At 47.4% G+C, this 25,201-nt stretch overlaps 1 pseudogene; it reads left to right on the top strand.

The window, feature by feature from the left end:
• The first annotated feature begins 6,505 nt into the window (after positions 1-6,505).
• LOC129042790 (large ribosomal subunit protein eL29-like) lies at positions 6,506-11,224 on the top strand (annotated as a pseudogene).
• The last annotated feature ends 13,977 nt before the right edge of the window (positions 11,225-25,201 follow it).

Here is a 25,201-nt window from a genome sequence, read left to right on the forward strand (position 1 = left end):
TCACTTTGCTCTAACAAAAGCTGGAACCAGCCTGAAAGCATGAATGCCCCTACACTTAATAGAGGGCAGGCACAATTTTCTTCTCCTCAATGGAGTTTGGTGAGTCGAAAGGCAAAATTCTGAAAACACTAGTAGTTCTCTTTGAAAAACAAGGCCCAATTGAGGGTTCCATCCATTACTAAGGTGGGTCCTTAGAAGGAGAGGTGCTAAGATGCTCACCACATACCCCATGTCTTAGTCCCTTTGTGCGGCTATTATAAAGTAGCTAAGACTGGGTAACATAAAGAAGAGAAATTTATTTCACACCCTAGTTCTAGAGGCTGGGAAGTCCATGAGCAAAGCGTGAGCTTTGATGTTTGGTGAGAGCAACTCTCTGCTTCCAGGGTGGCCTCTTGCTGCTGTGTCTTCACAGCATGGAAGGGGTGGAAGAGTAGGAGGCAACCTCTCTCTGAAGCCTCTTTTATAAGGATACTAGTCCCATTCATGACAATGCAGCCCTTATGACTGAATCACCTCCCCAAAGCCCCCACCTCCTAATACTACCATCATGGGGCATAAGTTTCAACATGAATTTTTGAGGGGACACACATTCAAACCCTAGCACTGTGCAATAAGAAATTCCCACTTAAATGAATGTAAATGACCTCAAAGGAAAGGATACAGTTGCTTTAGCATTAGCATTTATGGAGTTATTTTATTTATATTTTTAATTTTTGAGACAGGGTTTTGCTCTGTAGCCCAGGCTGGATTGCAGTGGTATGATCACTGCTCATTGCAGCCACAAATTCCTGGGCTCAAGTGATCCTCCCAAGTATCTGGGACCACAAGTGTGTATACACTCAGCTAATTAAAAATTTTTTTTTTTGTAGAGGCATAGTCTCACTATGTTGCCCAGGCTTATCTAGAACTCCTGGCCTCAAGTGATCCTCCTGCCTCGGCCTCCCAAAGTGCTGGGATTGACAGGTGTGAGCCACCACACCCAGCCTGGAGTTATTTTCTAAAAACATATAATCCTCTCATGAATTCTGAGAGGTGATAAATATCTCCATTTTCCTGAGAGAAAGCAGAGGCTCCCCCAGGTGAATGACGTGAACAGTCATAAGAACTAGTGATGGAGCCAGGGTGCCAACACAGGTCACCAACTGGAAGGTGCTTACCTGTGCTGTGTTATTCTCTAGCCTCTCGGGGCGTCAGGGGTGTCAGAGTGCAGCTGTCAAAACATCACCCACATTGATTCTGCCTTTACTTTTAGTCATTTGTTTACTTCCCTCATTAAGCGTGTATGAAGCCTCTATGGTGTATGGTGCCGTTCTGGGCACCGGAGATAAGGGAGTGAGTAGAACGGTGCTGTCACCTGATCTCAGGTGTGATTTCTTTCCAGGAGGCAGGCATGGCAGGGGCCTGGTCACGTGAGCCTTTGGAGCAGGCGCAGTGTGGCTATTTTCCCTATTTTTTAAAATTTTATCTTATTCATTTCATATATTTTAGAACAAATGCCCAAAACCAGGCTGCTTGAGTAGATAGTGCCACAGAAGAAGCTAATTATAAAGACTGAGTGGTCATACATTTGCAGGATTTGCTGCTGTAGTCAAAAAAATGTAGCTAATCTGACACACATTTCAGGATGTACATAGTCATTATTGTGCAGCATGGTAATCAGGCCTGAGTGATCAGCAGTTAACCAGAATCACTATAATCAGTATGGCTTTTACAACCATCTTCCAAATGTTTTTCTTTATCTTATTAGGTTTCTAGCACTCAGATCTGGTGTCACCCTAGCTTTGCTGGTACAATGTGTGGCTCACACATGGACATGTGGTAAGAAAAGGCCCAGCCTTTCATCTCTGCTGTGTCAGCTGGGTCTTCCTGGGCCTGGTGAACCTACTCTGGGCCATGCTCCACCTCCCCCTGTACCCCATGATTCCCCACATTCTTCCCCCGACCATCTAGACAGCTTTCAAGGCCTCATCCCAAGGTCGATGCTTCAAGAAGGAGAGGCATCTGGGACTGTTGACCTAGTGCCACCCTCTCCATCTTTGGGAGAGTCCTGGGCAGGGGCTGGGGTGAAAGGAGTGCCGCTCCAGCATCCTCGGCTCTCAGATCCAGGCACACAGAAATCTTGAAGTGATTTTAGGTGTAAGGAGGATTTATCTAAAAATCCTCCCCTCAAACCAGACATTCCTTTAACAAGACACAAAGCTTCCACTTAATGATTGGAGATAAAAATCTGAAGACGCAAATGCCTGGAGAATTACCACACTGGCTGGAAAGGGGTCGAGTTCCAGGATAAATATGTTGCTTTGATTTAGAGAGGAGTTAGGAAGCAGAAGGCCCCCGGAGACAGGAGAGGGCAGGGGACGTGCCTCTGAGGAGGGAGGGAGGAGGATGCAACTTGGAGGCCCTGAGGTAAATGTCCTGGCTCTGCCTCAGGTGCCTGCCTTTCTGGATCTGTGTTCTAGGATGACGGGAGTTGTTGGGGAAATGTCTGTTCTTTGGGTCCTGTGATGGCGGTCACCTCCAGCCTGAGACCACTGTGAAAAGGGATTCTTCAGGGAAAAAGATGACATGCATCATTAAAGTGAGGCTAGCTTGGTCAGGCATTGCATTTCAGGGCAATTCTTGGATGCTGGGGGTGGAGTTACAGGCATAAGGCTGAAGGTTGAATGACTTCAAGCCACCCACATAAAACAATCCTTGCCAGAGATAGACGCCCCCGCCGCCCCAGCCCTCCAACCTGCTGGATGGGAGTGGGTTGGGGCAGCTTCCCTGGTGGTGACTCTGCAAGCCCAGGACACCAGGGCGCCAGCCTCGGCCATCCACATCCCTGTGGGGCCTGAGGGAAGCTGGCACCCCGGCCAGGGTCACCCCGGACAACCTGCCCTTGGATTTGCTAGGAATGTGGGAGTGATGAGAGCCAAACTGTAAGTTTCTAAGGAACCTGGAGAAGCAAACCCAGAGGCCCCTGGTTCGCTTTCCTCTAATCAGGGCCCTATCTGTGTAACAGAGTTACTGACTTCAGGATTAGGCTGATTACTGTGGGTGGCTACACACCCAAAAAGAAACAAAAGACAGATGGCTCACTGGGAGTCAGAGTTTTTTCTCACACAATATTTAATGTCAAAGAAAGTAGAGACAAAAAAAGTGTAGGATCCAGATTCATCTGGCATTGCACATTCTCTTGTCATGATTGTTTTGGTTTCCTGGATTTCACTGGGAGGCTGTTCTTATTTGGGACAGGATGCTAAATGCTGTCATTGAAGACACATTTCACTACAAAATGCTGTTCCTGAGCACAAAGAAAAACACTGGTCTCTCTAACAAGCTGAAGTTCTCGGAGCCGTTGAACCCAGCTTCTCCCACCGTGTAGAACAGCATGTGCTTCTTATAAAATTGTGCCTGTTATCAAGCTTATAAATGAACAAATAAATATCACATTCATTTATGTAACGTATGAATACATACATCAAATATTTTATATCTGATAAGGAGCTTTTCTCCATTAGAAAGAGGGTGGAGGCTGGTCTACACGCCAGGGCTTTCAGTCCGTAGTTGAGAATTCCATTCGTGGCACAGATTCTGACTGCAGGCTACTGGCTGACCTCTTCTAGGCCCCTTTCTCCATTGGTGGAGGGCGCAGCAGTCACGTGTCCAGTGGTAGGGGCCTGCAGAGTCATCTTGCGCATCTTCCTTCATGCGGCTCTTGAGTTAGGCCATATGTAGATTTAGGATCTGCAGGGGTAGTGGGCCCGTGTGGTCTGAGAAAGCCTCCATCTCACCTCAAGTGTGCACACCCCATTTACTTACCTGTTCCCAGAGTCAGGCCTGTTGGGAAGAACAACATTGCTTGACGTGAATTTGATTAGCTGGGCCTGTAGATGATTCATAAATGAACACGTCTCTACACTTTCCATCAGCTTGCACATCTCCCCATCAGTCCCGCCTGCAAACCGTTGCCATGGTGTTTCTTCCCAGCCATGCCGCCGCAAGCGGGACCCTCTCTCCCAGTGCTGCAGGCTTCCTCGGCCCTCCACCAGTCTACACCATCAACTCACATCTCAAGGAAAATGGTAACACTTCTATTTAGCACTCACAACTTCTCAAATATTCACAACTTCTCAAATATTCACTCATTCCACGTGCACAAAAACTCTGTAATGCGGATGCCATTATCGTCTTCTTTTTGCAGATAAGCGAAGGGGAACCCTGAGAGCGCCACCGTTTTCCGTAGGTCCCACCACTCGTCAGAGTCACAGAGCAAAGCTGCATATCTGGGTGCCAGATGCCAGCCACTCTCCACCGGCACTGCGTTGAGGGTGAGCTTCTTAACAGGTGGTGCAAACATGAATGCTCTCCACCTGCCGGCCCCAGCTACACCTCAGAGCAATCTGGGAGCTTTTATAAACAAAAATGTCTCAAGCCCTCACTTGATTTGGTAGATCAGGGAGTCTCTTCAAAATTCCTTCAGTGCTTTGAAGGTGAAGCCAGGTTTGGGGACCCTATCTCATGCAGCATAATACTGCGTGCACCCAAGGCATGTGGTGAATGTTCACTGAGAGAAATGCACAGTGTATGTGTACATGTGCGTGTGTATGCATGTGGTGTGTGTGCACGTGTGCTGTCTGTGTATGCATGTGCTGTGTGTATACACGTGTACCATGTATATGTGTGCTGTGTGTGTACGTGTGGTGTGTGTATGCATGCCATTTGTGTATGCACGTGCTGTGTACACACACGGGTGCTGTATGCGTGCAGTTTGTGTACGGGTGCAGTGTGTGTACGCATACATGCATGTGGGCCTGTGGCTCACTCAGCAGAGGAAGCCTGACCACCAGTGGCCTCAGATGGATACGAGTCTGTGGGTATGGAAGACAAGCCACAGAGGGGTGACAGCTGTCACTGGCTGGTCTTAACAGATATGGAAAAGTTGACATGGTGGGTTCCTACTCCTGAATTTTAGGAAAACTTAATTTAAATCAAAACTCACTAATCAAAACATCTAAGTAGAAGACAAATCTCTTCCAAAGCTCATGCTTCCAATCTTGTGGCTTTCTTAGTTATGGCATTCCACCTGCAGGTGAGAATGTGACAAGCTGAGGGGGACTCCCACCCCCACGACCACGGTCCTGGGGAAGACACTGACATCCACAACCCAGAGGCGCTCGGCTGGCCAAGCCCCAGAGGCTGGAGAGGGAGGCCTCAGAACCGGCAGGTCAGATGCCTCACTGCTGTGTCAAATCAGGATTCAAACACTTTTAATCGGTGCACTGCTTTGCTGGTGGCCCCGGAAGGTGCTCTGTCTGGCCTCTTAGCAGGACTGGCCCCCCCCAGGGAGTGAGGGACTCCACCGCTCTTCCCCACCCATGCCCCTTGCCAGAACCGAGGAAGGGCATTTCAATATAAATTCCTGCTCCCTGCAAGCTTCCAAAGCTCACATCGTTTTCTCTCACATCAGAGCAAAAAAAAAAAAAAAAAAAAAAAAAACTGCAAGTGAAAAATCCCAGGGTAGCAACTCTAAGGGATTAATTTCCCCTCTCTTTTGGCCTTCCCACCTCCTCTAAGGGTTAAGAATGTGGAGGAAGAATCACTAGACTTGGTGTCTGTGCTTGGTGGGAACTATTAAATTACGGCGGGATGTTTCTGATTAGAGTGAAAGCTGTGCCTGTGCGCGGCCCCGGGGGCCACATGTGCCCGGCCGCCTGCCCCAGCCCCACACTTGCTCGTGGGGCCCCTCCGTGGCACCGACGCCGTGTGGGTTTTTTATGTTGAGCGCAAGGATGGGAGCTCGTGCTGGCAAGGGAGAAGGAAACAGGCAATAAAACGGAGAGCTGAGCGGCTTACTGGAGCCAGGACGCTGGGGTCGGCTTAATTGCTCTGAAATGAAAAAGATTCGGGGGTTTTCGTGAAATCCCATAGGCACACTTGCCAAGCCTCAAATATTAGGTTGAATTACAGTTTCTAATCCCTCCCCTCCCCTAGTCCTGTGCCTTATTTCTCCCGGAGGTTTTGTCCCCAGCTTCGAGGACTGAGAGGGGAAAGGTTGACAAGAGCGGGGCTGGGCTCCGGCGTGGGCGCAGAAACACCAGTGCAGAGGCGCTCTAGGGACCCCCCCGGGGCTGCGGGGCCTTGCAGGGACAGCCCCAGGCCCAGAGCTGCAGAAACACCCAGACCCCGCGCCTCCTGGAACCACGCGTCCATTAGCACAGACATTCCTGGGGGCAGGCTCCTGTCCTTTAACACAGTCTCAAAGGAGTCTTCAAAAACAAAAAGTTTACAAGCACTGATAGTGAAAACAGAAGGATGATAACACCGAGAGGGACTTTCCCGGGAGAGGACGGCTTCCAGGGACTGAGAAAGGATGGGCAGGTGGGCGGGGCGGGGCGCCGTGCGGGCAGGGCTGGCGTGGGGAGTCCCCAGACTCCCCCCACCCCCCGCAGTGGGAAGCACCTCTCCCATTCACGCCGGGCAGGACACCTGGCCGGGCGGGAGAGGCAGCGCAAGGGCCGGCCGGGGGGTACGGGACTCGAGCCGGGGACCTGAGGCAGGAGCCAAGCATCGTCGCAGGGCAACCAGCAGAACGGAGAGGGAGGCGCGGGGACGAAGGCTGGCGGGAGCCGAGCTGAGAGCAGGAGCCCGGAGCCCCCTAGGGCAGAGCCGATCCGCCCGCCCCGTCCCGCCGAGCTGGGTCTCCCTCTGTGGCCTGCGCAGCCAGGGTCGCCAAGCCGCCTGGAATGGCTCAGGCTTCCAAAAGGAGCAGGCGCCAGAAAGAGCTTTGCCCGCCGGGTGATGGAGATGATGCAACTTTCCAAAGTGACGCTGAGAGCTGAGTATGTTCCTTTCTACTTAGGTTGGGAAAAATTCAGTAAGTTACAATTTTCAATAAATCTCTCAGAAGAGTGATAGGAAGACGGTGAGAATATGGACGACATGGTGTGAAGTCAAAGAAGTTTTGGAGGCCGTCCATTTTAATATGTAAGCAAAATAAAGCAGGTCCGTGCTTAAGCTGTCACGTTATCCTCAGCACCAATGAAGAGGTGCTGGGTGGGTTTTTCTTTTTTTCTTTCTTTCTTTCTTTCTTTCTTTCTTTTCTTTTCTTTCTTTCTTTCTTTCTTTCTTTCTTTTCTTTTCTTTCTTTCTTTCTTTCTTTTCTTTTCTTTCTTTCTTTCTTTCTTTCTTTCTTTTCTTTCTTCTTTCTTTCTTTTCTTTTTCTTTCTTTCTTTCTTTCTCTTTCTTTTTCTTTCTTTTCTTTCCTCCTTCCTTCCTTCCTTTTTCTTTCTCTTCTTTCCTCCTTTCTTCCTTTCTCTCTCCTTCTCCTCCTCCTCCTTCTTTTTTTTTTTTTTGAGATGGGCTCTCACTCTGTGGCTCAGGCTGGAGTGCAGTGGCGTAAACAGGGCTCTCACTGCAGCCTTGAACTCCCAGGGTCAAGTGATCCTCTGTCCTTCCCCTCCCGAGTAGCTGGGCCTACAGGCACATGCCACCAAGCCCTGCTAATCTGTAAATTTTTGTTGCCATGTTTCCCAGGCTGGTCTCAAACTCCTGAACTCAAGCGATCCTCCCACGTTGCCCTACGAAAGTGCTGGGATTACAGGTGTGAAGCACCTGTCCTTGGCCAGTGCTGGGTTTTCTGATTCCTGGTTTACAGAGCGGGTGACTAAGGGTGAGCTGAATTCGGAGACCCGCTCATCCCTCACACTCACACCAGGGACGGAGCTCACAGTGTCTTCCCTGACAGGACATTTATTTGCATTGCTTTTAGGCGGGGGATCTGTGACCCTGTCTCAGGCACACCTGCCTGAGCCACGGCCGGTGATTCCAGTCTCCTCACCTCCTGATTCTTCTTGCCTCCCTGAGGGCCTGCCTGGCCTCCTGTCTGCCTGTGTGCAGTTGTATGTGCAGGTCCTCCCTAATGACCCTGTGTGGGCTTTCTGTGGCTTTGTTGGTGGGTGTAGGGTGCACTGCTGTGAGAGTAGGCTGCTTTAGAAGGAACAGTCCCAGGCATTCAGGATGCCCTGTCTCCCGAGGAATAGCAAGGGCCCACCCACCCCATCAGGAAGCACCTCTGTGGCCAACAGATGGAAGCTGGAATCTTGAGGCGCACGATCTTCATGGATGTACAGGGTCATCAGTTTCCAAGCACCCCGTGGTCTACCGTGAGAACAGCAGCGGGTCCTCAGGGCAAGAAGAAGCCAATGGGAGGTAGAGAAGCAGGGAAGGCAAGTGGACAGTAGAGTGCAGAAGGAATTCGGTTTCCCGAGCCCTTGGAGGAGTGAACCATCCACCCCAATGGCCTCTGCCCAGACCATTGTGTGGCATGGGGAAGCAACTTTCCACACAGCTTCCTCTGGGAGAAGCAGGTTTGTAGGCTGCTTTTCAGAAGAACAGCATCCACTGGGGGGCTCTGTGGGCCTCGACCTCATCACTGTCCACCTGGTGACAAGGGCTTATTGCTCCTCCCTCTGCAGCTGGGTGGAGGGAAGAAACAGAGAAGTCAAGCCCACTCTTGCACACACATCAGGGCTGATCCACAAGTGTCATTTGATTGCAGCCTCACAAAAACATTCCCAGATGCTAATTATTACTCTCATTCTTTTTTTTTGAGATGGAGTTTCACTCTTGTTGCCCAAGCTGGAGTGCAATGGCGCCATCTCAGCTTACTGCAACCTGTGCCTCCCAGGTTCAAGCAATTCTCCTGCCTCAGCCTCCCGACTAGCTGGGATTACAGGCACATGCCACCACGCCCAGCTAATTTTTTGTATTTGTAGTAGAAACGGGGTTTTACCATGTTAGCCAGGCTGATCTCGAACTCCTGACCTCAGGTGATCCACCCGCCTCAGCCTCCCAAAGTGCTGAGATTACAGGCGTGAGCCACCATGCCCAGCCTCTCACTTTTTTAAATGAGGAAATGGAAGTCCAGAAATACATGAGTTAACAGTAGCTGTTGTAAAAAATAAACCCCCAAATGTATAAAGATTTAAAAATGACAGGCAGGGCACAGTGGCTCATGCCTGTAATCCCAGCACTTTGGGAGCCTGAGGCGGGTGAATCACGAGGTCAAGAGATCGGAGACCACCCTGGCCAACATGGTGAAACTCCATCTCTGCTAAAAATACAAAAAAAATAGCTGGGTGTGGTGGTGCACGCCTATAGTCCCAGCTACTCTGGAAGCTGAAAATCACTTGAACTCGGGAGGCGGAGGTTGCAGTGAGCCGAGATTGTGCCACTGCACTCCAGCCTGGTGACAGAGCGAGACTCAGTCTCAAAAAAAAAAAATAATAATAATAAAGGTTTATTTCTCATTCATTTAAATCTCAATGGGTGTTCATTCTCAACTCTCCTCCAGGGCACAGCTCAGGGATGTGGTTCTATGCTCAGGACTTGTCATTTTCCATAAATTTCCCGTGCTTTGTCCCCATGGTGAAGTTGATTTAAATTTGGTGAGAATGGCATTTTAGAACTAGAGTGAACCGTAGCAACAAATGGTCCAAGCCACATATTTTATTGAATAAGAAACTGAGACTTAAAGAGATTGGGGGGTTAACCAAAATCTCAAAATTAGGTAATATAAAAAGTAGGTCATGCATTAGGTTTTACAGATGCATACAGATAAGGGTTTTTTCCTCCTCAATAAATTAAAAAAACAAAGCACAGATTCAACTCAGCTCCCATGTGCAGACATAAAGTGTGGGGTTCAAAGTTCTTCTACGAACCTTGGTTTGAATATTTTGGCAAGGAAAAAAGAAATGCATGTGACTCTGGTAGCAATGTCTTTTGAGGAGTAATATTAGGCTTCTTTTGTGGCCCCCTACTTAAATTTCCACCTTTCTTTCAAAATATTTGTTCCTCTCCATTGGCTAACAATGTGTTCCCAATAGGCAGCAAGTGAGGTTTCCTGATTAACCATCAAAGGGGTGAGCTTGATTATGTCTTATTTTTGGTACTCCCCACATTCCCAATAAACAATGTGGTGTGAGGTTAGGACAGGAAGCGAGGAAACAGACGGTCTGCAGACCCTCATAGGGCTCTTGAGTGTGGCAGGTGGGACACTGCTTGTAGGATTAGGATGCAAAGGGCTTTCTACAAGAGAAGGGGAAACGGAGAACAATGGAGAAAGGTGAGTCAAGACAGTTGTAGTGCAGATAGCACATGTAGGGAAGGGAGGAAGGCGTGATGGCTATATTTCATCTTTTGATTCACTTCTCTCTGAGGCTGAGGAATGAAATCAGCTCTCTCCTTAGGAGATGAAAATCCAGCTTCACTATCTCCACTGCAGAATGTCTGCTTGTCTCACTAAGTGGACTTCCATATGTGGTGTGGATGCCATGAACTGCACAGGGCCAGGGGCTGATCAGAACAAAGGTCAGATTCTAATCTTCAAGCATCATATGTATCTTTTCAACACACCGTTAACTTCCACTTCCTACCACCAAATAAAGGGTAAAAGAAAGAACAACAACAAGAAAAACTATCAACAGCAATAGGATGTGATCTGCAATAAAGCCCTGAAAACCTTCATTTGCTGATATCAATGCATTCAGGACAAAAACCCTCACTGCTCCTTCCTGATTGGCCTTGAGAGCATGCAGACAGCTCTGATGAAACCCGAACTAGTGGGGTCAGGAGACACACACAATATGTTGAGAAGATTGTTATCAAAATGCAATGTATGGGTGGCCCCTTTCTCTTTCGGTTCTAGGCGCTTTGGGAGCCGTGGCTTAAGGTGCAGACATGGCCAAGTCTAACACCCATGCCACACACAACCAGTCCCGAAAATGGCACAGAAATGGTATCAAGAAACTGCGATCACAAAGATACAAATCTCTTAAGGAGATGGACCCCAAGTTCCCGAGGAACATATGCTTTGCCAAGAGGCACAAGAAGGGCCTAAAGAAGATGCAGGCCAACAATGCCAAGGCCATGAGCATAGGTGCCAAGGCTATCAAGGCCCTCGTAAAGCCCAAGGAGGTTAAGCCCAAGATCTCAAAGGGTGTCAGCAGCAAGCTCGATCGATTGCCTACATTGCCCACTCCAAGCTTGGGAAGCGTGGTCATGCCCGCATGACCAAGAGGCTCAGGCTGTGCTGGCCAAAGACCAAGGCCAAGCCCAAGGATCGAACCAAGGCCCAGGCTGCAGCTCCAGCTTCAGTTCCAGCTCAGGCTCCCAAAGGTGCCCAGGCCCCTACAAAGGCTTCAGAGTAGATATCTCTGTCTGCCAATGTGAGGACAGAAGGACTGGTGCGACCCCTGCCCCCACCTGGGCTGCCATCTGCATGGGGCTGGGGTCCTCTTGTGCTACTTGTGCAAATAAACCGGAGGCAGGAAAAAAAAAAAAGACAAAATGCATTGTATGCTTATTTTATTTGTACATACAATAAGTCGACGTTTGCATAATGATTGTTAAAAGTGAGAGAAAAAATTGTAAAAAAAATAAGTCATTGGTTTTGAACAATATGTTTCATTCCTGTTTAGCTGCTTGTGGTTGCCAAATCTACAAAAGTGCAAAACTTTAAAAAACCCTTGTTGAAATCTCTTGGAAAACATACAATCTTCCAGAAATTCCTCTGAGTTTTCCTTTAAGTTCGACAACAAATGGAAATAAGTGGATTGTTGTCCTTCAACCCACGGTAACAAAGGTGGGGGTGTAAGTCTGTAGTTTGAAGAATTTCATTCTAATCAATTGTGTAGAGCAAAGTTGAAATAAGTTACATTAATTTCATGTAAATTAGTTTCCTGAGCTCTTTTAAAGTCTTGAGTGATTTTTTTTTGTATTTTGTAATTTTTTTCCTTTTGTTTATCTCTATTTCCTCAGTTTTCTTTTTTAATTATACTTCTGGGATACATGTGCAGAACGTGCAGGTTTGTTACATAGGTATACACGTGCCATGGTGGTTTGCTGTACCCATCAACCCGTCGTCTACATTAGGTATTTCCCCTAATGCTATCCCTCCCCTAGCCCTCCACCCCCCGACAGGCCCCAGTGTGTGATGTTCCCCTCCTTTTGTCCATGTGTTATCATTGTTCATCTCCCACTTATGAATGAGAACATGCAGTGTTTGGTTTTTCTGTTCCTGTGTTAGTTTGCTGAGAATGATGGTTTCCAGCTTCATCCATGTCCCTGCAAAGGACATGATCTCATTCCTTTTTATGGCTGCATAGTATTCCATGGTGTATATGTGCCACATTTTCTTTATCCAGTCTATCATTGATGGGCATTTGGGTTGGTTCTAAGTCCTTGCTATTGTGAATAGTGCTGCAATAAACATACGTGTGCATGTGTCTTTATAGTAGAATGATTTATAACCCTTTGGACATATACGCAATAATGGGACTGCTGAGTCAAATGGTATTTTGGTTCTAGATCTTTAAGGTATTGTCATACTGTCTTCCACAATGGTTGAACTAATTTACACTCCCACCAACAGTGTAAAAGCTTTCCTGTTTCTCCATATCCTCTCCAGCATCTGTTGTTTCCTGATGTTGTTTCCTGTTGTTTTTAATGATGGCCATTCTAACTGGCGTGAGATGGTATCTCATTGTGGTTTTGATTTACATTTCTTTAATGACCAGTGATGATGAGCTTCTTTTCTTTCATATGTTTATTGGCTGAATAAATGTCTTCTTTTGAGAAGTGTCTGTTCATTTCCTTCACCCACTTTTTGATTGGATTGTTTGTTTTTCTCTTGGAAATGTGTTTAAGTTTCTTGTAGTTTCTGGATATTAGCTCTTTGTCAGATGGATAGATTGTAGAAATTTTCTCCCATTCTGTAGGTTGTAGATGTGTGGCATTATTTCTGAGGCCTCTGTTCTGTTCCATTGGTTTATATATCTGTTTTGGTACCAGTACCATGCTGTTTTGTTTACTGTAGCCTTGTGGTATAGTTTGAAGTCAGGTAGCATGATGCCACCAGCTTTGTTCTTTTTGCTTAGGATTGTCTTGGCTATATGGGCTCGTTTTTGTTTCCATACGAAATTTAAAATAGTTTTTCTAATTCTGTGAAGAAAGTCAATGGTAGCTTGATAGGAATAGCATTGAATCTACAAATTACTTTGGGCAATATGGCCATTTTCACCATATTGATTCTTCGTATTGATGAGCATGGAATGTTTTTTCCATTTGTTTGTGACCTCTCTTATTTCCTTCAGCAGTGGTTTGTAGTTCTCCTTGAAGAGGTCCTTCAAATCCCTTGTAAGTTATATTCCTAGGTATTTTATTCTCTTTGTAGCAATTGTGAATGGGAGTGCACTCATGATTTGGCTCTCTACTATTGGTGTATAGAAATGCTTGTGATTTTTGCACATTGATTTTATATCCTGAGACTGCTGAAGTTGCCTATCAGCTTAAGGAGATATTGGGCTGAGACAATGGGGTTTTCTAAATATATAATCATATCATCTTCAAACAGGGACAATTTGACTTCCTCTCTTCCTATTTTAATACCCCCTTTTTTTTTTCTCTTCCCTGATTGCCCTGGCAATATTATGTTGAATAGGAGTGGTGAGAGAGGGCATCCTTGTCTTGTGCCAGTTTTCAAAGGGAATGCTTCCAGTTTTTGTCCACTCAGTATGATATTGGCTGTGGGTTTGTCATAAATAGCCCTTAGTATTTTGAGATACTTTCCATCAATACCTAGTTTATTGAGAGTTTTTAGTATGAATGGGTGTTGAGTTTTATCAAAGGCCTTTTCTGCATCTATTGAGATAATCATGTGGTTTTTTGTCATTGGCTCTGTTTATGTGATGGATTATGTTTATTGATTTGCATATGTTGAACCAGCCTTGCATCCCAGGGATGAAGCCAACTTGATCATGGTTGATAAGCTTTTTGATGTGCTGCTGGATTCAGTTTGCCAGTATTTTATTGAGGATTTTTGCATCTATGTTCATCAGGGATATTGGCCTGAAATTTTCTTTTTTTGTGGTGTCTCTGCCAGGTTTTGGTGTTAGGATGAAGTTGGCCTCATAAAATGAGTTAGGGAGGAGTCCCTCTTTTTCTATTGTTTGGAATAGTTTCAGAAGGAATGGTACCAGCTCCTTTTTGTACACCTGGTAAAATTTGGCTGTGAATCCTTCTGGTCCTGGGCATTTTCTGGTTGGTAGGCTATTAATTACTGCTTCAATTTCAGAACTTGTTATTGGTTTATTCAGGGATTTGACTTCTTCCTGGCTTAGTCTTGGGAGGGTGTATGTGTTCAGGAATTTATCCATTTCTTCTAGATTTTCTAGTTTATTTGTGTAGAGGTGTGCATTGTATTCTCTGATGGTAGTTTGTATTTCTGTGGGATCAGTGTGATATCCCCTTTATCATTTTTTATTGCATCTGTTTAATTCTTCTCTCTTTTCTTCTTCATTAGTCTGGCTAGTGGTCTATTTTGTCAATCTTTTCAAAAATCCAGTTCCTGGATTCATTGATTTTTTGAAGGGTTTTTTTATGTCTCTATCTCCTTTAGTTGTGCTCTGATCTTAGTTATTTCTTGTCTTCTGCTAGCTTTTGAATTTGTTTGTTCTTGCTTCTCTAGTTCTTTTTTTTTTTTTGAGATGTAGTCTCGCCCTGTCACCCAGGCTGGAGTGCTGTGGCATGACCTGGGCTCACTGCAACCTCTGCCTCCTGGGTTCAAGCGATTCTCCTTCCTCAGCCTCCCAAGTAGCTGGGACTACAGGTGCATGCCACCACGCCCAGCTAATTTTTTGTATTTTTAGTAGACATGGGGTTTCACCATGTTAGCCAGAATGGTCTTGATCTCCTGACTTCAGGATCTGCCTGCCTCGGCCTCCCAAAGTGCTGGGATTACAGGCCTGAACCACCGCACCCAGCCTCTTCTCTGGTTCTTTAATTGCGATGTTAGAGTGTTGATTTTATATCTTTCCTGCTTTCTGATGTGAGCATTTAGTGCTATAAATTTCCCTCTAAACACTGCTTTAGCTGTGCCCCAGAGATTCTGGTACATTGTGTCTTTGTTCTCACTGGTTTCAAAGAACTTATTTATTTTTGCCTTAATTTCGTTATTTACCCAGTAGTCATTCAGGAGCAGGTTGTTCAGTTTCCATGTAGTTGTGCAGTTTTGAGTGATTTTCTTAATCCTGAGTTCTAATTTGATTGCACTGTGGTGTGAGAGACTGTTTGTTATGATTTCCATTCTTTTGCATTTGCTAAGGAGTGTTTTACTTCTAATTATGTGGTCAATTTTAGAATAAGTGCTATGTGTTTCTGAGAAGAATGTGTATTCTGTTTATCTGGGGTGGAGAGTTCTGTAGATGTCTATTAGGTCGGCTTGGTCAAGAGCTGAGTTCAAGTCCTGAATATCCTTGTTAATTTTCTGTCTCATTGATCTGTCTAATATTGACAGTAGGGTGTTAAAGTCTCTCACTATTATTGTGTGGGATTCTAAATCTCTTTGTAAGTCTCTAAGAACTTGCTTTATGAATCTGGGTGCTCCCATATTGGGTGCATATATATTTAAGACAGTTAGCTCTTCTTGTTGCATTGATTCCTTTACCATTATGTGGTGCCCTTCTTCTTTTTTTTTAATCTTTGTTGGTTTAAAAAGTTTGTTTTATCAGAGACTAGGATTGCAACCCTGCTTTTTTTTGCTTTCCATTTGCTTGGTAAATATTCTTTCATCCCTTTATTTCGAGCCTATGTATGTCTTTGCATGTGAGATGGGTCTCCTGAATACAGCACACTGATGGATCCTGACTCTTTATCCAATTTGCCAGTCTGTGTCTTTTAATTGGGCATTTGGCCTGTTTACATTTAAGGTTAAAATTGTTATATGTGAATCTGATCCTGTCATTATGATGCTAGCTGGTTATTTTGCCCATTAATTGATGCAGTTTTCTTCATAGTGTCGACATTCTTTACAATTGGGTATGTTTTTGCAGTGGCTGGTACCAGTTTTTCCTTTCCATATTTAGTGTTTCCTTTAGGAGTTCTTGTAAGGCAGGTCTGGTTTGAGTGATTTTAGTAGTGGAATTCTGGCAAAAAATGCACAAAGCATGGCTAATTTGGAGAAATCTCAAGTAAAATGGAATTTTTAGACATCTCTTTTTAAAACAGTACTGGCCTGGAATATCTGAGGGGTTTCATTACAATGTTCAGAACAGCTTCCTGGTAAAGGCAATGGCTCTGCTGCCCATGAAGTTGGAGAGAAAAATATGTAGAGCAGATAAGGTAAAAGGCATCTTTCTTCTCAATTGCAAAAGTTTGGTGACCAACTGCCTTGTTTTACTTTTAAAATTTCGTTTTATTTTCCAATTTTATTTGGTTTGTAATACCATTTTCCTTGGGCTTATTATGGTAAATGTGCAATACTTCTGGCTTCTTTGGAAAATAAAATGGAAAACCCTCAGTTTCTAGACAGGAAAGAAGGACCAGCAGCATAAGGCTGAAGTGCTGTTGGCTCATCGTGGTGACTACAGACTGTGGGCACCCCGGCCACAGGTTCCAGCAGGGTACAACCTCTGGCTTCACACTCTTCCCTTCTCCACCACCTCCTCCTCTCTCCCCACACTTCCGCAAACTGTGCAAGCTTCAAAGGAATCTCCTTGTAGCTGAGTGATTAAGTCTTGGAAGCTTGACACTGGGATTAAATTTGGATGTTCTGGAGAAGACTTTTGGACACATTCAGAAAAAAGCAGGCAGCATAACCCCAGCTGCATCTAGAACAGCTGCGTTGGGTGAGGGTTCCTGGGATGTTCTCTAATTGGTCTGTTCTACATGTTGTCTCAGACTTGGAATCAGCAAAACATCCCCTTTAAAACAGATAGTCTTCTGGCTGCTATGCTGGTTCTTATATTAAAACTTTTTTTGTATTGAAAAAACCCCTCTTTTTAAACAAGTAAAAGGCTATGTATTTTCTCAAGTGCTGCAAGCAAATAGCTAGGGTGTTGGGAATATAAAGCACAAAGAAATCATGTTTATTATAAGAACTTTAAAAAAGCAGGAGATGCTCTGAGGGCTGGTATTTTACCTTCCACCTCCCACCACTTCTCTCTTTCTCTTATAAAAAGGCTGCTATGGCAACCGACCTCCTGAGTATGGTTAAAAAAAAAAAAGATCCTTTTGCCTTATGTTCCAGTAGTTTTTGAACCTTTGGAATCTCACAAGAGGTGTCAAATTTAGCTGACTCAAACTCTTCATCTGAATAGAAATAGAAACCTTTGGGAGGCTGAGGCAGGAGGATCGCTTGAGCTCAGGAGTTAGAATCCAGCCTGGGCAACATAGCAAGGCCCCATCTATAAAAAAGATAAATAAAAAAACTAGCCAGACACGATGGTGTGCACCTGTAGTCCCAGCTACTTAAAAGGCTGAGGTGGGGTAATCGCTGGAGCCTGGAAGGTCGAGGCTGCAGGGAGCCATGATTGCACCACTGCATTCCAGCCTGGGCAACAGAGAGATATCTTGTCCCAAAAACAAAACCCTAGAAATAGAAGCCTAGAGGGGAACTGAGGTGCTGCATGCTGGGGGTCCCCTCCCACAGGAAGGACCACAGCAGGACAGCTTCAAGGATCTGCTGCAAAGCCCCGTGCTCCTCGGAGTCATGCTTTGTCTTTTAAGAGTGCAGTAGAAAGAGCTTTATGTAGATATGCTTGTCTCATTTCGTAATAATAATACAACCCGAAATGAACTTTTTATTTACTGACTGAATGCTTTAACCTATATTATTTTTTCCTTTTCCTCATTCCCTCTGTTACCAGCTGTCATTCATTCATTCAGTTCTTAATGTGTTCCTATCATGTGACTATTGGGATTAAGAAGGTCAATGAGACACAATTCCTATCTTCAAGGAATTTATCCTTAATTTAGTCACTTGAAAGTTCAGATATTATGCTTCTGACTTCTAATTCCAATGAGGTGATGAGACATTATTTGTATGCTATCCCTGGACCCATTCTGCACATGCAGATTGCTATTGTGTGGTAAATATAAGCTGCCTTTTGCAGGGGCTTTCGCTATGTATAGTTTTGTTCATTGCACTCTTGCTGGTCTTAAGAGTTTGCTCAGGAAGGCCCTTTGCTGTTTCCACTACTGGGTCTGGCATTTCTTGTTGTCACCAGAGCCATAGAAGGCATGCTGCTTTTCCTCAGAGTCTACCCTGTGGGCTGGAAGCCTGCACGTAAATGCAGGAAACCATTGTCCATGCCACAAAAGCTCTGGCACACTGGAGGAGCCGGTGCACAAACCTACCAGAGGCTATGCATTCACAAGGAAGCCACCTGGCCTCAGAGGCGATTAGTGAGGCTCTGGGTCCTAGGTGGGCTGGGGAAGAGCAGTGCCAGAGACAGTGCAGAACACATGGCCGTTCCATGACAGCAGGTCTTCGCAGAGGCCCAGTGGAGAAGAGTGGGAGTTCGTGCAGGATCCAGGAGGGAAGGGCTTTGTGATAGGCGGGTGCAGCCAGGAAAGCAGTGGCTCCCTGGGGCTCTGGGCTAGGGTTCCGTCCTCTGTGCCAGAGCTGCCTCTGGAGCCGCCCTAAAGCCAGTCTCAAAGAATGGCTGCAGCTGTGAGGTGGTCTAAGTGAGTCTAATAGTGGGAAGACAGCCAGTCCCTTAGAGGTACCTCTGAGATGCTAGGAAAACTGCCCTTGGAATCTGACACATGCCCCTGTGCTCAGAAGGAAGAAACAACTCTTGCTTTTGTTTTTAAGAGCATCTATCTCCCTGCTGACTTGAGCATGCTTCACTGCATCTGCACAGCGGCCAAGAAAGCCCCATATAAGAAAGCCCCTGTAGCTGTGCTAGCCTGGGAAGTCAGGCACTGGGCTGGGCTCAGTGTTGCCTGCGGCAGGCAGCTTATCAGCTCACAGCCAGAGCTTGGGACTCTTCATCCATTGCCCTACGCAGGTCTGATTTTAGTAGAAATTTGCTCTTTTAAGACAGAGGCATTCTTCTGATTATGCAGAATATAAAACTGCCTTTCAGGCAGCAGATAGAACCTTTTGCTTCTCCCAGCATCGGAAATCCCATCTCTAGAGACTTCTTCCTCTTACGAGTAGGGCGAACACAGAAAAGTCTCTGCAAGTGTTGTCGGAGGAGAGAGAATCAGAGGCTGATGTCAGAGGTGGCTGCGACTGGGAAGGGCTCTGAGGGTGGGGAGGAGAGGCACTGGGTACCCAGGACCCAGTTTGCTCATCACATGCTCCTATGGGTGACACACATCAACCACTGCTCAGAACGACCCAAGAATTGCTGGAACTCACATCATCAGCATGGCAGCACCAATGAGTGAGGGCTTCCTGATCTCCTCACTGTGGCCCGGGCCTCAGGCCATGAGTACTTCGGATGATTTCAGTGGGCTCCTCCTCATCGCCCAGCATGAGAACTGGCTGCGAACTGGAAGGCACCCTGAGTAAGACAGGCGCACCCTTCCTGCACAAGTGGGTCAGCTCTCGAATCCTATAACGTGGCTCAGGGTGCTGTGAGAAGTGGGCATGGTGGGGGTACTGAGGAGCATGGCCCTGTTTCTGCTGCCCCTGGGAGTCTCTGGGCAGCCAAAGAGGGGCTGTGTTGGGCTTCCCGTGTGCCCAGAACCAGCCTGCACAATGAGCGGGGCACAATTACAGATAATTCTGCCCCTTTCAAACCAATTTGGATGTTCCATTATGAGTCTTTAGAGTTGGACCAGGCTACACCAAGTATCATTTTGTTTTCCTGACCTAGTTTAACGGTTTTTTTTTTTTTAAAATAAGGAACTGAATTTGTAGCTCTTTTCACCCTAAAATGATTGCACATTGAGCTGAGCTGGAAGAGAGACTTCTGGTTCTTTTTTTTTTTTTTTTTTTTAAGAGGCAGGGTCTCACTCTGTTGCCCAGGTTGGAGTGCAGCAGTGTGATTGCCCCAATCACCCTGGACTCAAGTGATCCTCCTACCTCAGCCTCCAAAGTAGCTGGAACCATGGGTGTGCACCATCACACCTGGCTAATTTTTCTTATTTTTTGTGGAGATGGCATTTTGCCATGTTAGCAGGCTGGTCTCAAACTCCTGGGCTCAAGTGGTCCTCCTGCTTCGGCCTCCCAACATGCTGGGATTATAGGCGGGAGCCACTGTGCCTGGTCACTTCTAGTTCTTACTTGCTTCATTTTGCAGAGGAGCTCTGTGCTGCCGTGGCCAAAGCACAGGCTTTGGAGGCCTGGAGTCCTGGGGTTCTAATTCTCAGCTCCTAACTGTGTGAGGGATGCAAGCTTTCAAAGTCTGAGTTTCTTCCTTTCTAGAAAGGGAAGTACTCCAGGTTGCTGGAAGGATGCTGTGAAGTGGCAGCGTGGGGACATGGTGCTGTTCTCTATCATCTGTCGCCTGCCTCAGCTAATGCCTGTCTGTGCATGGAGTGATAGGAGCGAGCCCAGGTGGAGTGAGGGCCTTCCATGCCCCGCACAGGGTGAGTGGCCAGCCCTCCGACTCTAGGCTATGTTCCCTGGGCTGTGTGCTGCATTCACACATCACACCACTGTGGTCACGCCCCCAGCTCCCAACGCTGCCGTCACGAAAGTCAACCAAGGACGCAAGTCCTATCCTCTTTTCAATAAACAGAAGAAGAAAACAAGCTTTGAAAAACTACAAAACTTGACATGGTTTGAAGCTAGGCTGTGCCATTCCTGTGAGACCTGGGGAATGCCCTCAATCCCTCTTAATTTCGTTTCCCTCACCTGTGGAATGGCGATGACAATAGAGGCTGGCCCATGAGATGCCCGGTGGGAGGAAACCAATGCCCAGCCAGCACTCCCAACCAGCAGGCACTGAGGATTCTGGCCGGGTCCTTGTCACCACAGGGGTGGTGCTGTGAGAATTCGAGGTCACTGTCTTTTTCTATCTGAGTGCTGGGACTCTGCAAACAGGCATGGCCTATAATAGACAGTCACTTTGGAGGTGCTTTGCTCCATGTCCCTCTCCCTGCTCCTCCATGAGGCAGGAATCTCATCTGCTTACTCTTCTTTCTTGGTTCCTGGTTCTTGACCCAGGTACATGGTAGGAGCTAAATACTTGTTGAAAAAGTGAATGTAGAGGGATAATGCATTCTTGCGACCTTTCTGTATCATCTCCTCCTGGGAGGGTTGAAAGAGCATCGGCTCCAGATGTGGCCTTGGGTTTAAATCACATGGGCTCCCTGGCCATCCTTGGTGGCTCAGAGCTGGCCACTGACCCCTTGGGCCTGGTGTCCTCAGGTGTGAGTATAGGATTCGTGACCACACCTGTCTCACAAGGTGGTTCTAACCATCCAGGGAAGAAGTGGAGGATGCATTTCAGCAACCTTCCTTTCTTATAAAGACACCCAGTGGGAATCTAACTAGCATTATTCATTTTATTATGATTTTAATACCTTTTCCAAAGAGAGGAATTCTTGTTTTTCATTGGCCGCATCTGTGTAAACATATGTGTTTGACATAAATGCACTAAAATTAAAGTTAAATCCAGTTTCTAAAAACTTACAAAAACTAAATTATGCCAGTTCCCCAATCTGCCTTTCTATTTCAGTCTTCAGAAGCCGATAATTTGGCTCAGTAAAGCCAGGATTGTGTGCTCACTAAGGTGTCTTTAGGGTGGCTAACTCACAGAGCCCGAGGCTCCCCTGCACTGCTGCTGGCTGGCTTCTTTTTTTTTTTTCTTTGCAACTTATTTGCTAGACTAATTCTAATTGCACCTTGCTTTGAATCTTAGAGACAAAGAATGGGGCCAGGCTCAGTGTCTCACACCTGCAATCCCAGCACTTTGGGAGGCCAAGGCAGATGGATCACCTGAGGCCAGAAGTTCGAGACCAGCCTGGCCAACATGGTGAAACTCCATCTCTACTAAAAATACAAAAATTAGCTGGGTGTGGTGGTGGGCCCCTGTAGTTCCAGCTACTCAGGAGGTCTGAGGCAGGAGAATTTTTTTAACCTGGGAGGCAGAGGTTTCAAGAGCTGAGATCGCACCACTGCACTCCAGCCTGGGCCACAAAGTGAGACTCTTTCTCAAAAAACAAACAAACAAACAACTGGATGAGAATCCCTTGCCCAATAATAGGTATTAGCCAATGCTTAGGAATTTTCTCAAAAGACAATTGTCTCCAGGAAGTACCTTCTCTTAATTCCAGGACCCCAAGAAGGTCGCCCCAGAACATCTGCCATTACTGGGGCTTCCTCTTCCACCTTATTAGAAACGGGTTTATTCCATCCTACTTCATGGCAAAGTGGATATCACCAGTGCTGAGAAGGAATGCTCTAAGCTGCATGCGGCAGCTTTGAAGGCAGTCATGTCCATCCTTTTTTCTCTGTCTACAAACTGAAGCTGATGGCCTCTGGTACACAGCTCGGAGGCCAAGGCTAACAAAAAAGTTTGTGAAAAAATATTCCAACATTGCTACTGGTGGAAACAAGGAGTGTATACCCAGGAAGCAGGTTCCCTATGGCGTTCCTCCACGGGACTCTCCCTGGGAGCCTCATCTGGGAGGTCAGGGCACCCTAGTCAGTGGGAGGTCTGCCAAGCCACCAGCCCTGCCCGCATCAGAGCTCCGACAGCCCCGCCTCGGATTTGACCTGTTTTGCTCCCTCAGTTACACCGCCTGCCTCATCGCCAAGTAAGGCCCCCTGTCACCATCACGGCCCGATGGCGGCGAGGGGCATCAGAGAGCAGCTATGCGCCTTATGCACACCTGTGCAGAAGGAAGAACCTTAGCTCACTGCAGCGCCACGCCGGGGACCGCCACCGCTGCCTTCGGTCCCATCAGGGCTCCTTCACCAGCCCTTCCCCTGCCTTGAGTCCGGGGGCACATCTCCAGCCCTGCCTTTCCCGGCCACAGGTCAGGTCTGCGGACAATATACGTTCTGTCCCCCTCCCCTTCACGCACTGCTCTGCCTTCCCCTGCCCGGGTGTGACCCCTCTCCCCCTCCCCCTCAACTACTCGGAGGCCCAGGACAAGTCTGCCACTCCCACCTCTCCCTGCCTGAGTCCCGGGGCGCGTCCCCGGCACACCATTCCCTCTCTTGGGTCAGAGTCTCCGGGTGACTCCCCGCAGCTCCCCCTGCTTTCACCTCCACCGGCCTCCCCCCGTCCTGGGTCCCGCTGTGCTCCCTCCCCAAGTCCCTTCCTCCCACTGCCCTGGGTCCCAGAGCACATCCGCTGGCGGCCCCCACATCCCCCTGCCTGGAGTCCCGGTCCCCGCGCGCCCCCGCCCTGCCTTCACCTGCCGCCGGCGGCCTGCCAGCCCCGCTGACCGCCGCCCCCGCGCTTCGCTGGCGCCAGCCTCTCGATGGGTCTTGCACTTTGATTATTTGTGTTAGCAGTTAATTTAGCACCGTGGCCACGTGTGCCAAAGCTGCCTCCACTTCCTCCGGGCTCCCAACAAATGGCACTTTTATGAGATCCTTTCAAAGTGGCTCCCAGGCTGTCTCCCGCCTCCTGGTCCCTGCCCCTCGGTGCAGACTCCATTTCTCTGCCCTCCGCCCTCCACCCGGGCGCCCCCTCTGCACAGGCCCTATGGCAGCTGCGATCTTTCCTGCCTTTGCAGGGAAGGAGCTATTTCTGGCAACTCTGTCCCTCCACCCGGGGCACTCAGCCTGATCTAACGGAGATTTACTGAGCAGGTCCCTGCACTCCCCAGGACACTCTCCTGTGCGCAGGGGCCTCGTAGGCCCTGGGTCAGAAAATTTCAGAGTCTGGGGTCCTAGCAGATGGCTGACTGCTATGGCACCCTTGGCAGGCTTTATTGTGATTATTTTGTAGAATATTTCTGATCCCTTTCACCTCTTCTGTTAACATCCCACTCACCTCCCAGGTCTGACTTTCCTCAGCCTCTTCCCTCGCAGAGTTCTGTGCTAACACTGCCTGAGTGTCTCCAAGCCTGTGTTTTGGTCTAAATCCCTTCATACCCAGTGCTTCTTCCTAGCTGAGATGAGATATTCTGCATCTCGGAGAACTAGGTTGCTTCTCCAAATAATTCCAAAGAGGAGGTCCTTGACATTCCTCTGAGTTTTCTAAACTCGGGCTCTTTTTCTCTTTCAGATAACCTGATTTCCCCTCTCCTTAGATTTCTAATATGAGTGATATTCCAGAATAATAATACTCTGTAGGCTTTTACTTATGAAGAGAACTCTAGTCATGTTTGCAATAAACACCCCTATGCTCATGGAGCTAGTGTGGGGAGGGACTTTGCAAGCCCAGCGCCCCTTGAGAGGGCTCAGGAAGGGCTTCCTAAGTGCTCAAGTAGAGGGCTCTGGTGCTAGCTGGCAGGCACACAGTGGACAGCTGGTCTTTTCTGGCCTAAAGGATCACAGTGAGCCTGGGCCGATTTTAGCATAAGCTGGTGGCTCCAATCTGCTTCACTGTCAGCCCAGAGCGTCTCAGCCCTGGATGAGGCCCAAATCCCTACACATTTGGAACCTCACCTCATTCTTGCATGGCTGGAGGCTGGGCCCCTCCCATTGTCAGGGAAGATCTGCCTGCACTGTGACAGCCCCTCAGTGGTGGCCTGTGCTCTGTGTTGGGTCTGGCCGTGCACAGAACCCAGCTGACACACTTTCTCTCTACTCCACCTGTGCATTCAAATGGAATGCCTCACCATAGGATTCGTACACAGTCATCTACCCTTTGGCAAAAAGTCCTAATTCCCTCAAAATGAATGTGTTTTGGCTGACCCCAACTCTTGAAGAGAGACAGGGGAGTGTGTTTGTGTATGGAAATGTACATGTGTGATATCTGACTAGGGATAATGAAAGTGATCTTCAGTATCCACAATTCTAAAATTACTTCTGTGAAGGTCACAGTGACCTCCAATCTGCGGAATTCAGTGTCCAAGTCCTCATCATCTCTGTAAGTTCTCTGGACTATTGGACACAGTTGCTCAGTTAGGCTCTCTCTGAAACTCTTTGACCTCAGCGGTTGTGAAGCCCCTCCTTTCCCCACCCACACCTCCCAGCTGTGTAGGGGTGCAGGTATGCACTCCCACAACTGCCTTTGTGCAGATGACTCTTAAAGCTAAACTTTCAGTGCTAAATACCAGGCTCCTATTTCTAACTAAATCAGACATTTATGAGGGCTTGGAATGTCATCTTAAGGCAACATGTTCACTTATTTGTTTGTTCAAAAAACGTTGAGTGCCTAGAAGTCTGTGTTCTTGATGTTGGGGACACAGCAGTGAAAAAAGCAGAACGGTGAAGTTCCTGCTCTGATAGGGCCAGAGTCCTCTGGAGGCAGGGTTCCGGCTGACCCCCAGCACAACCAGGCCTCTTGATGCCTGGGAG

The sequence above is a fragment of the Pongo pygmaeus genome, chromosome 7, assembly GCF_028885625.2.
Source record: "Pongo pygmaeus isolate AG05252 chromosome 7, NHGRI_mPonPyg2-v2.0_pri, whole genome shotgun sequence".
Lineage (NCBI taxonomy): Eukaryota > Metazoa > Chordata > Mammalia > Primates > Hominidae > Pongo > Pongo pygmaeus.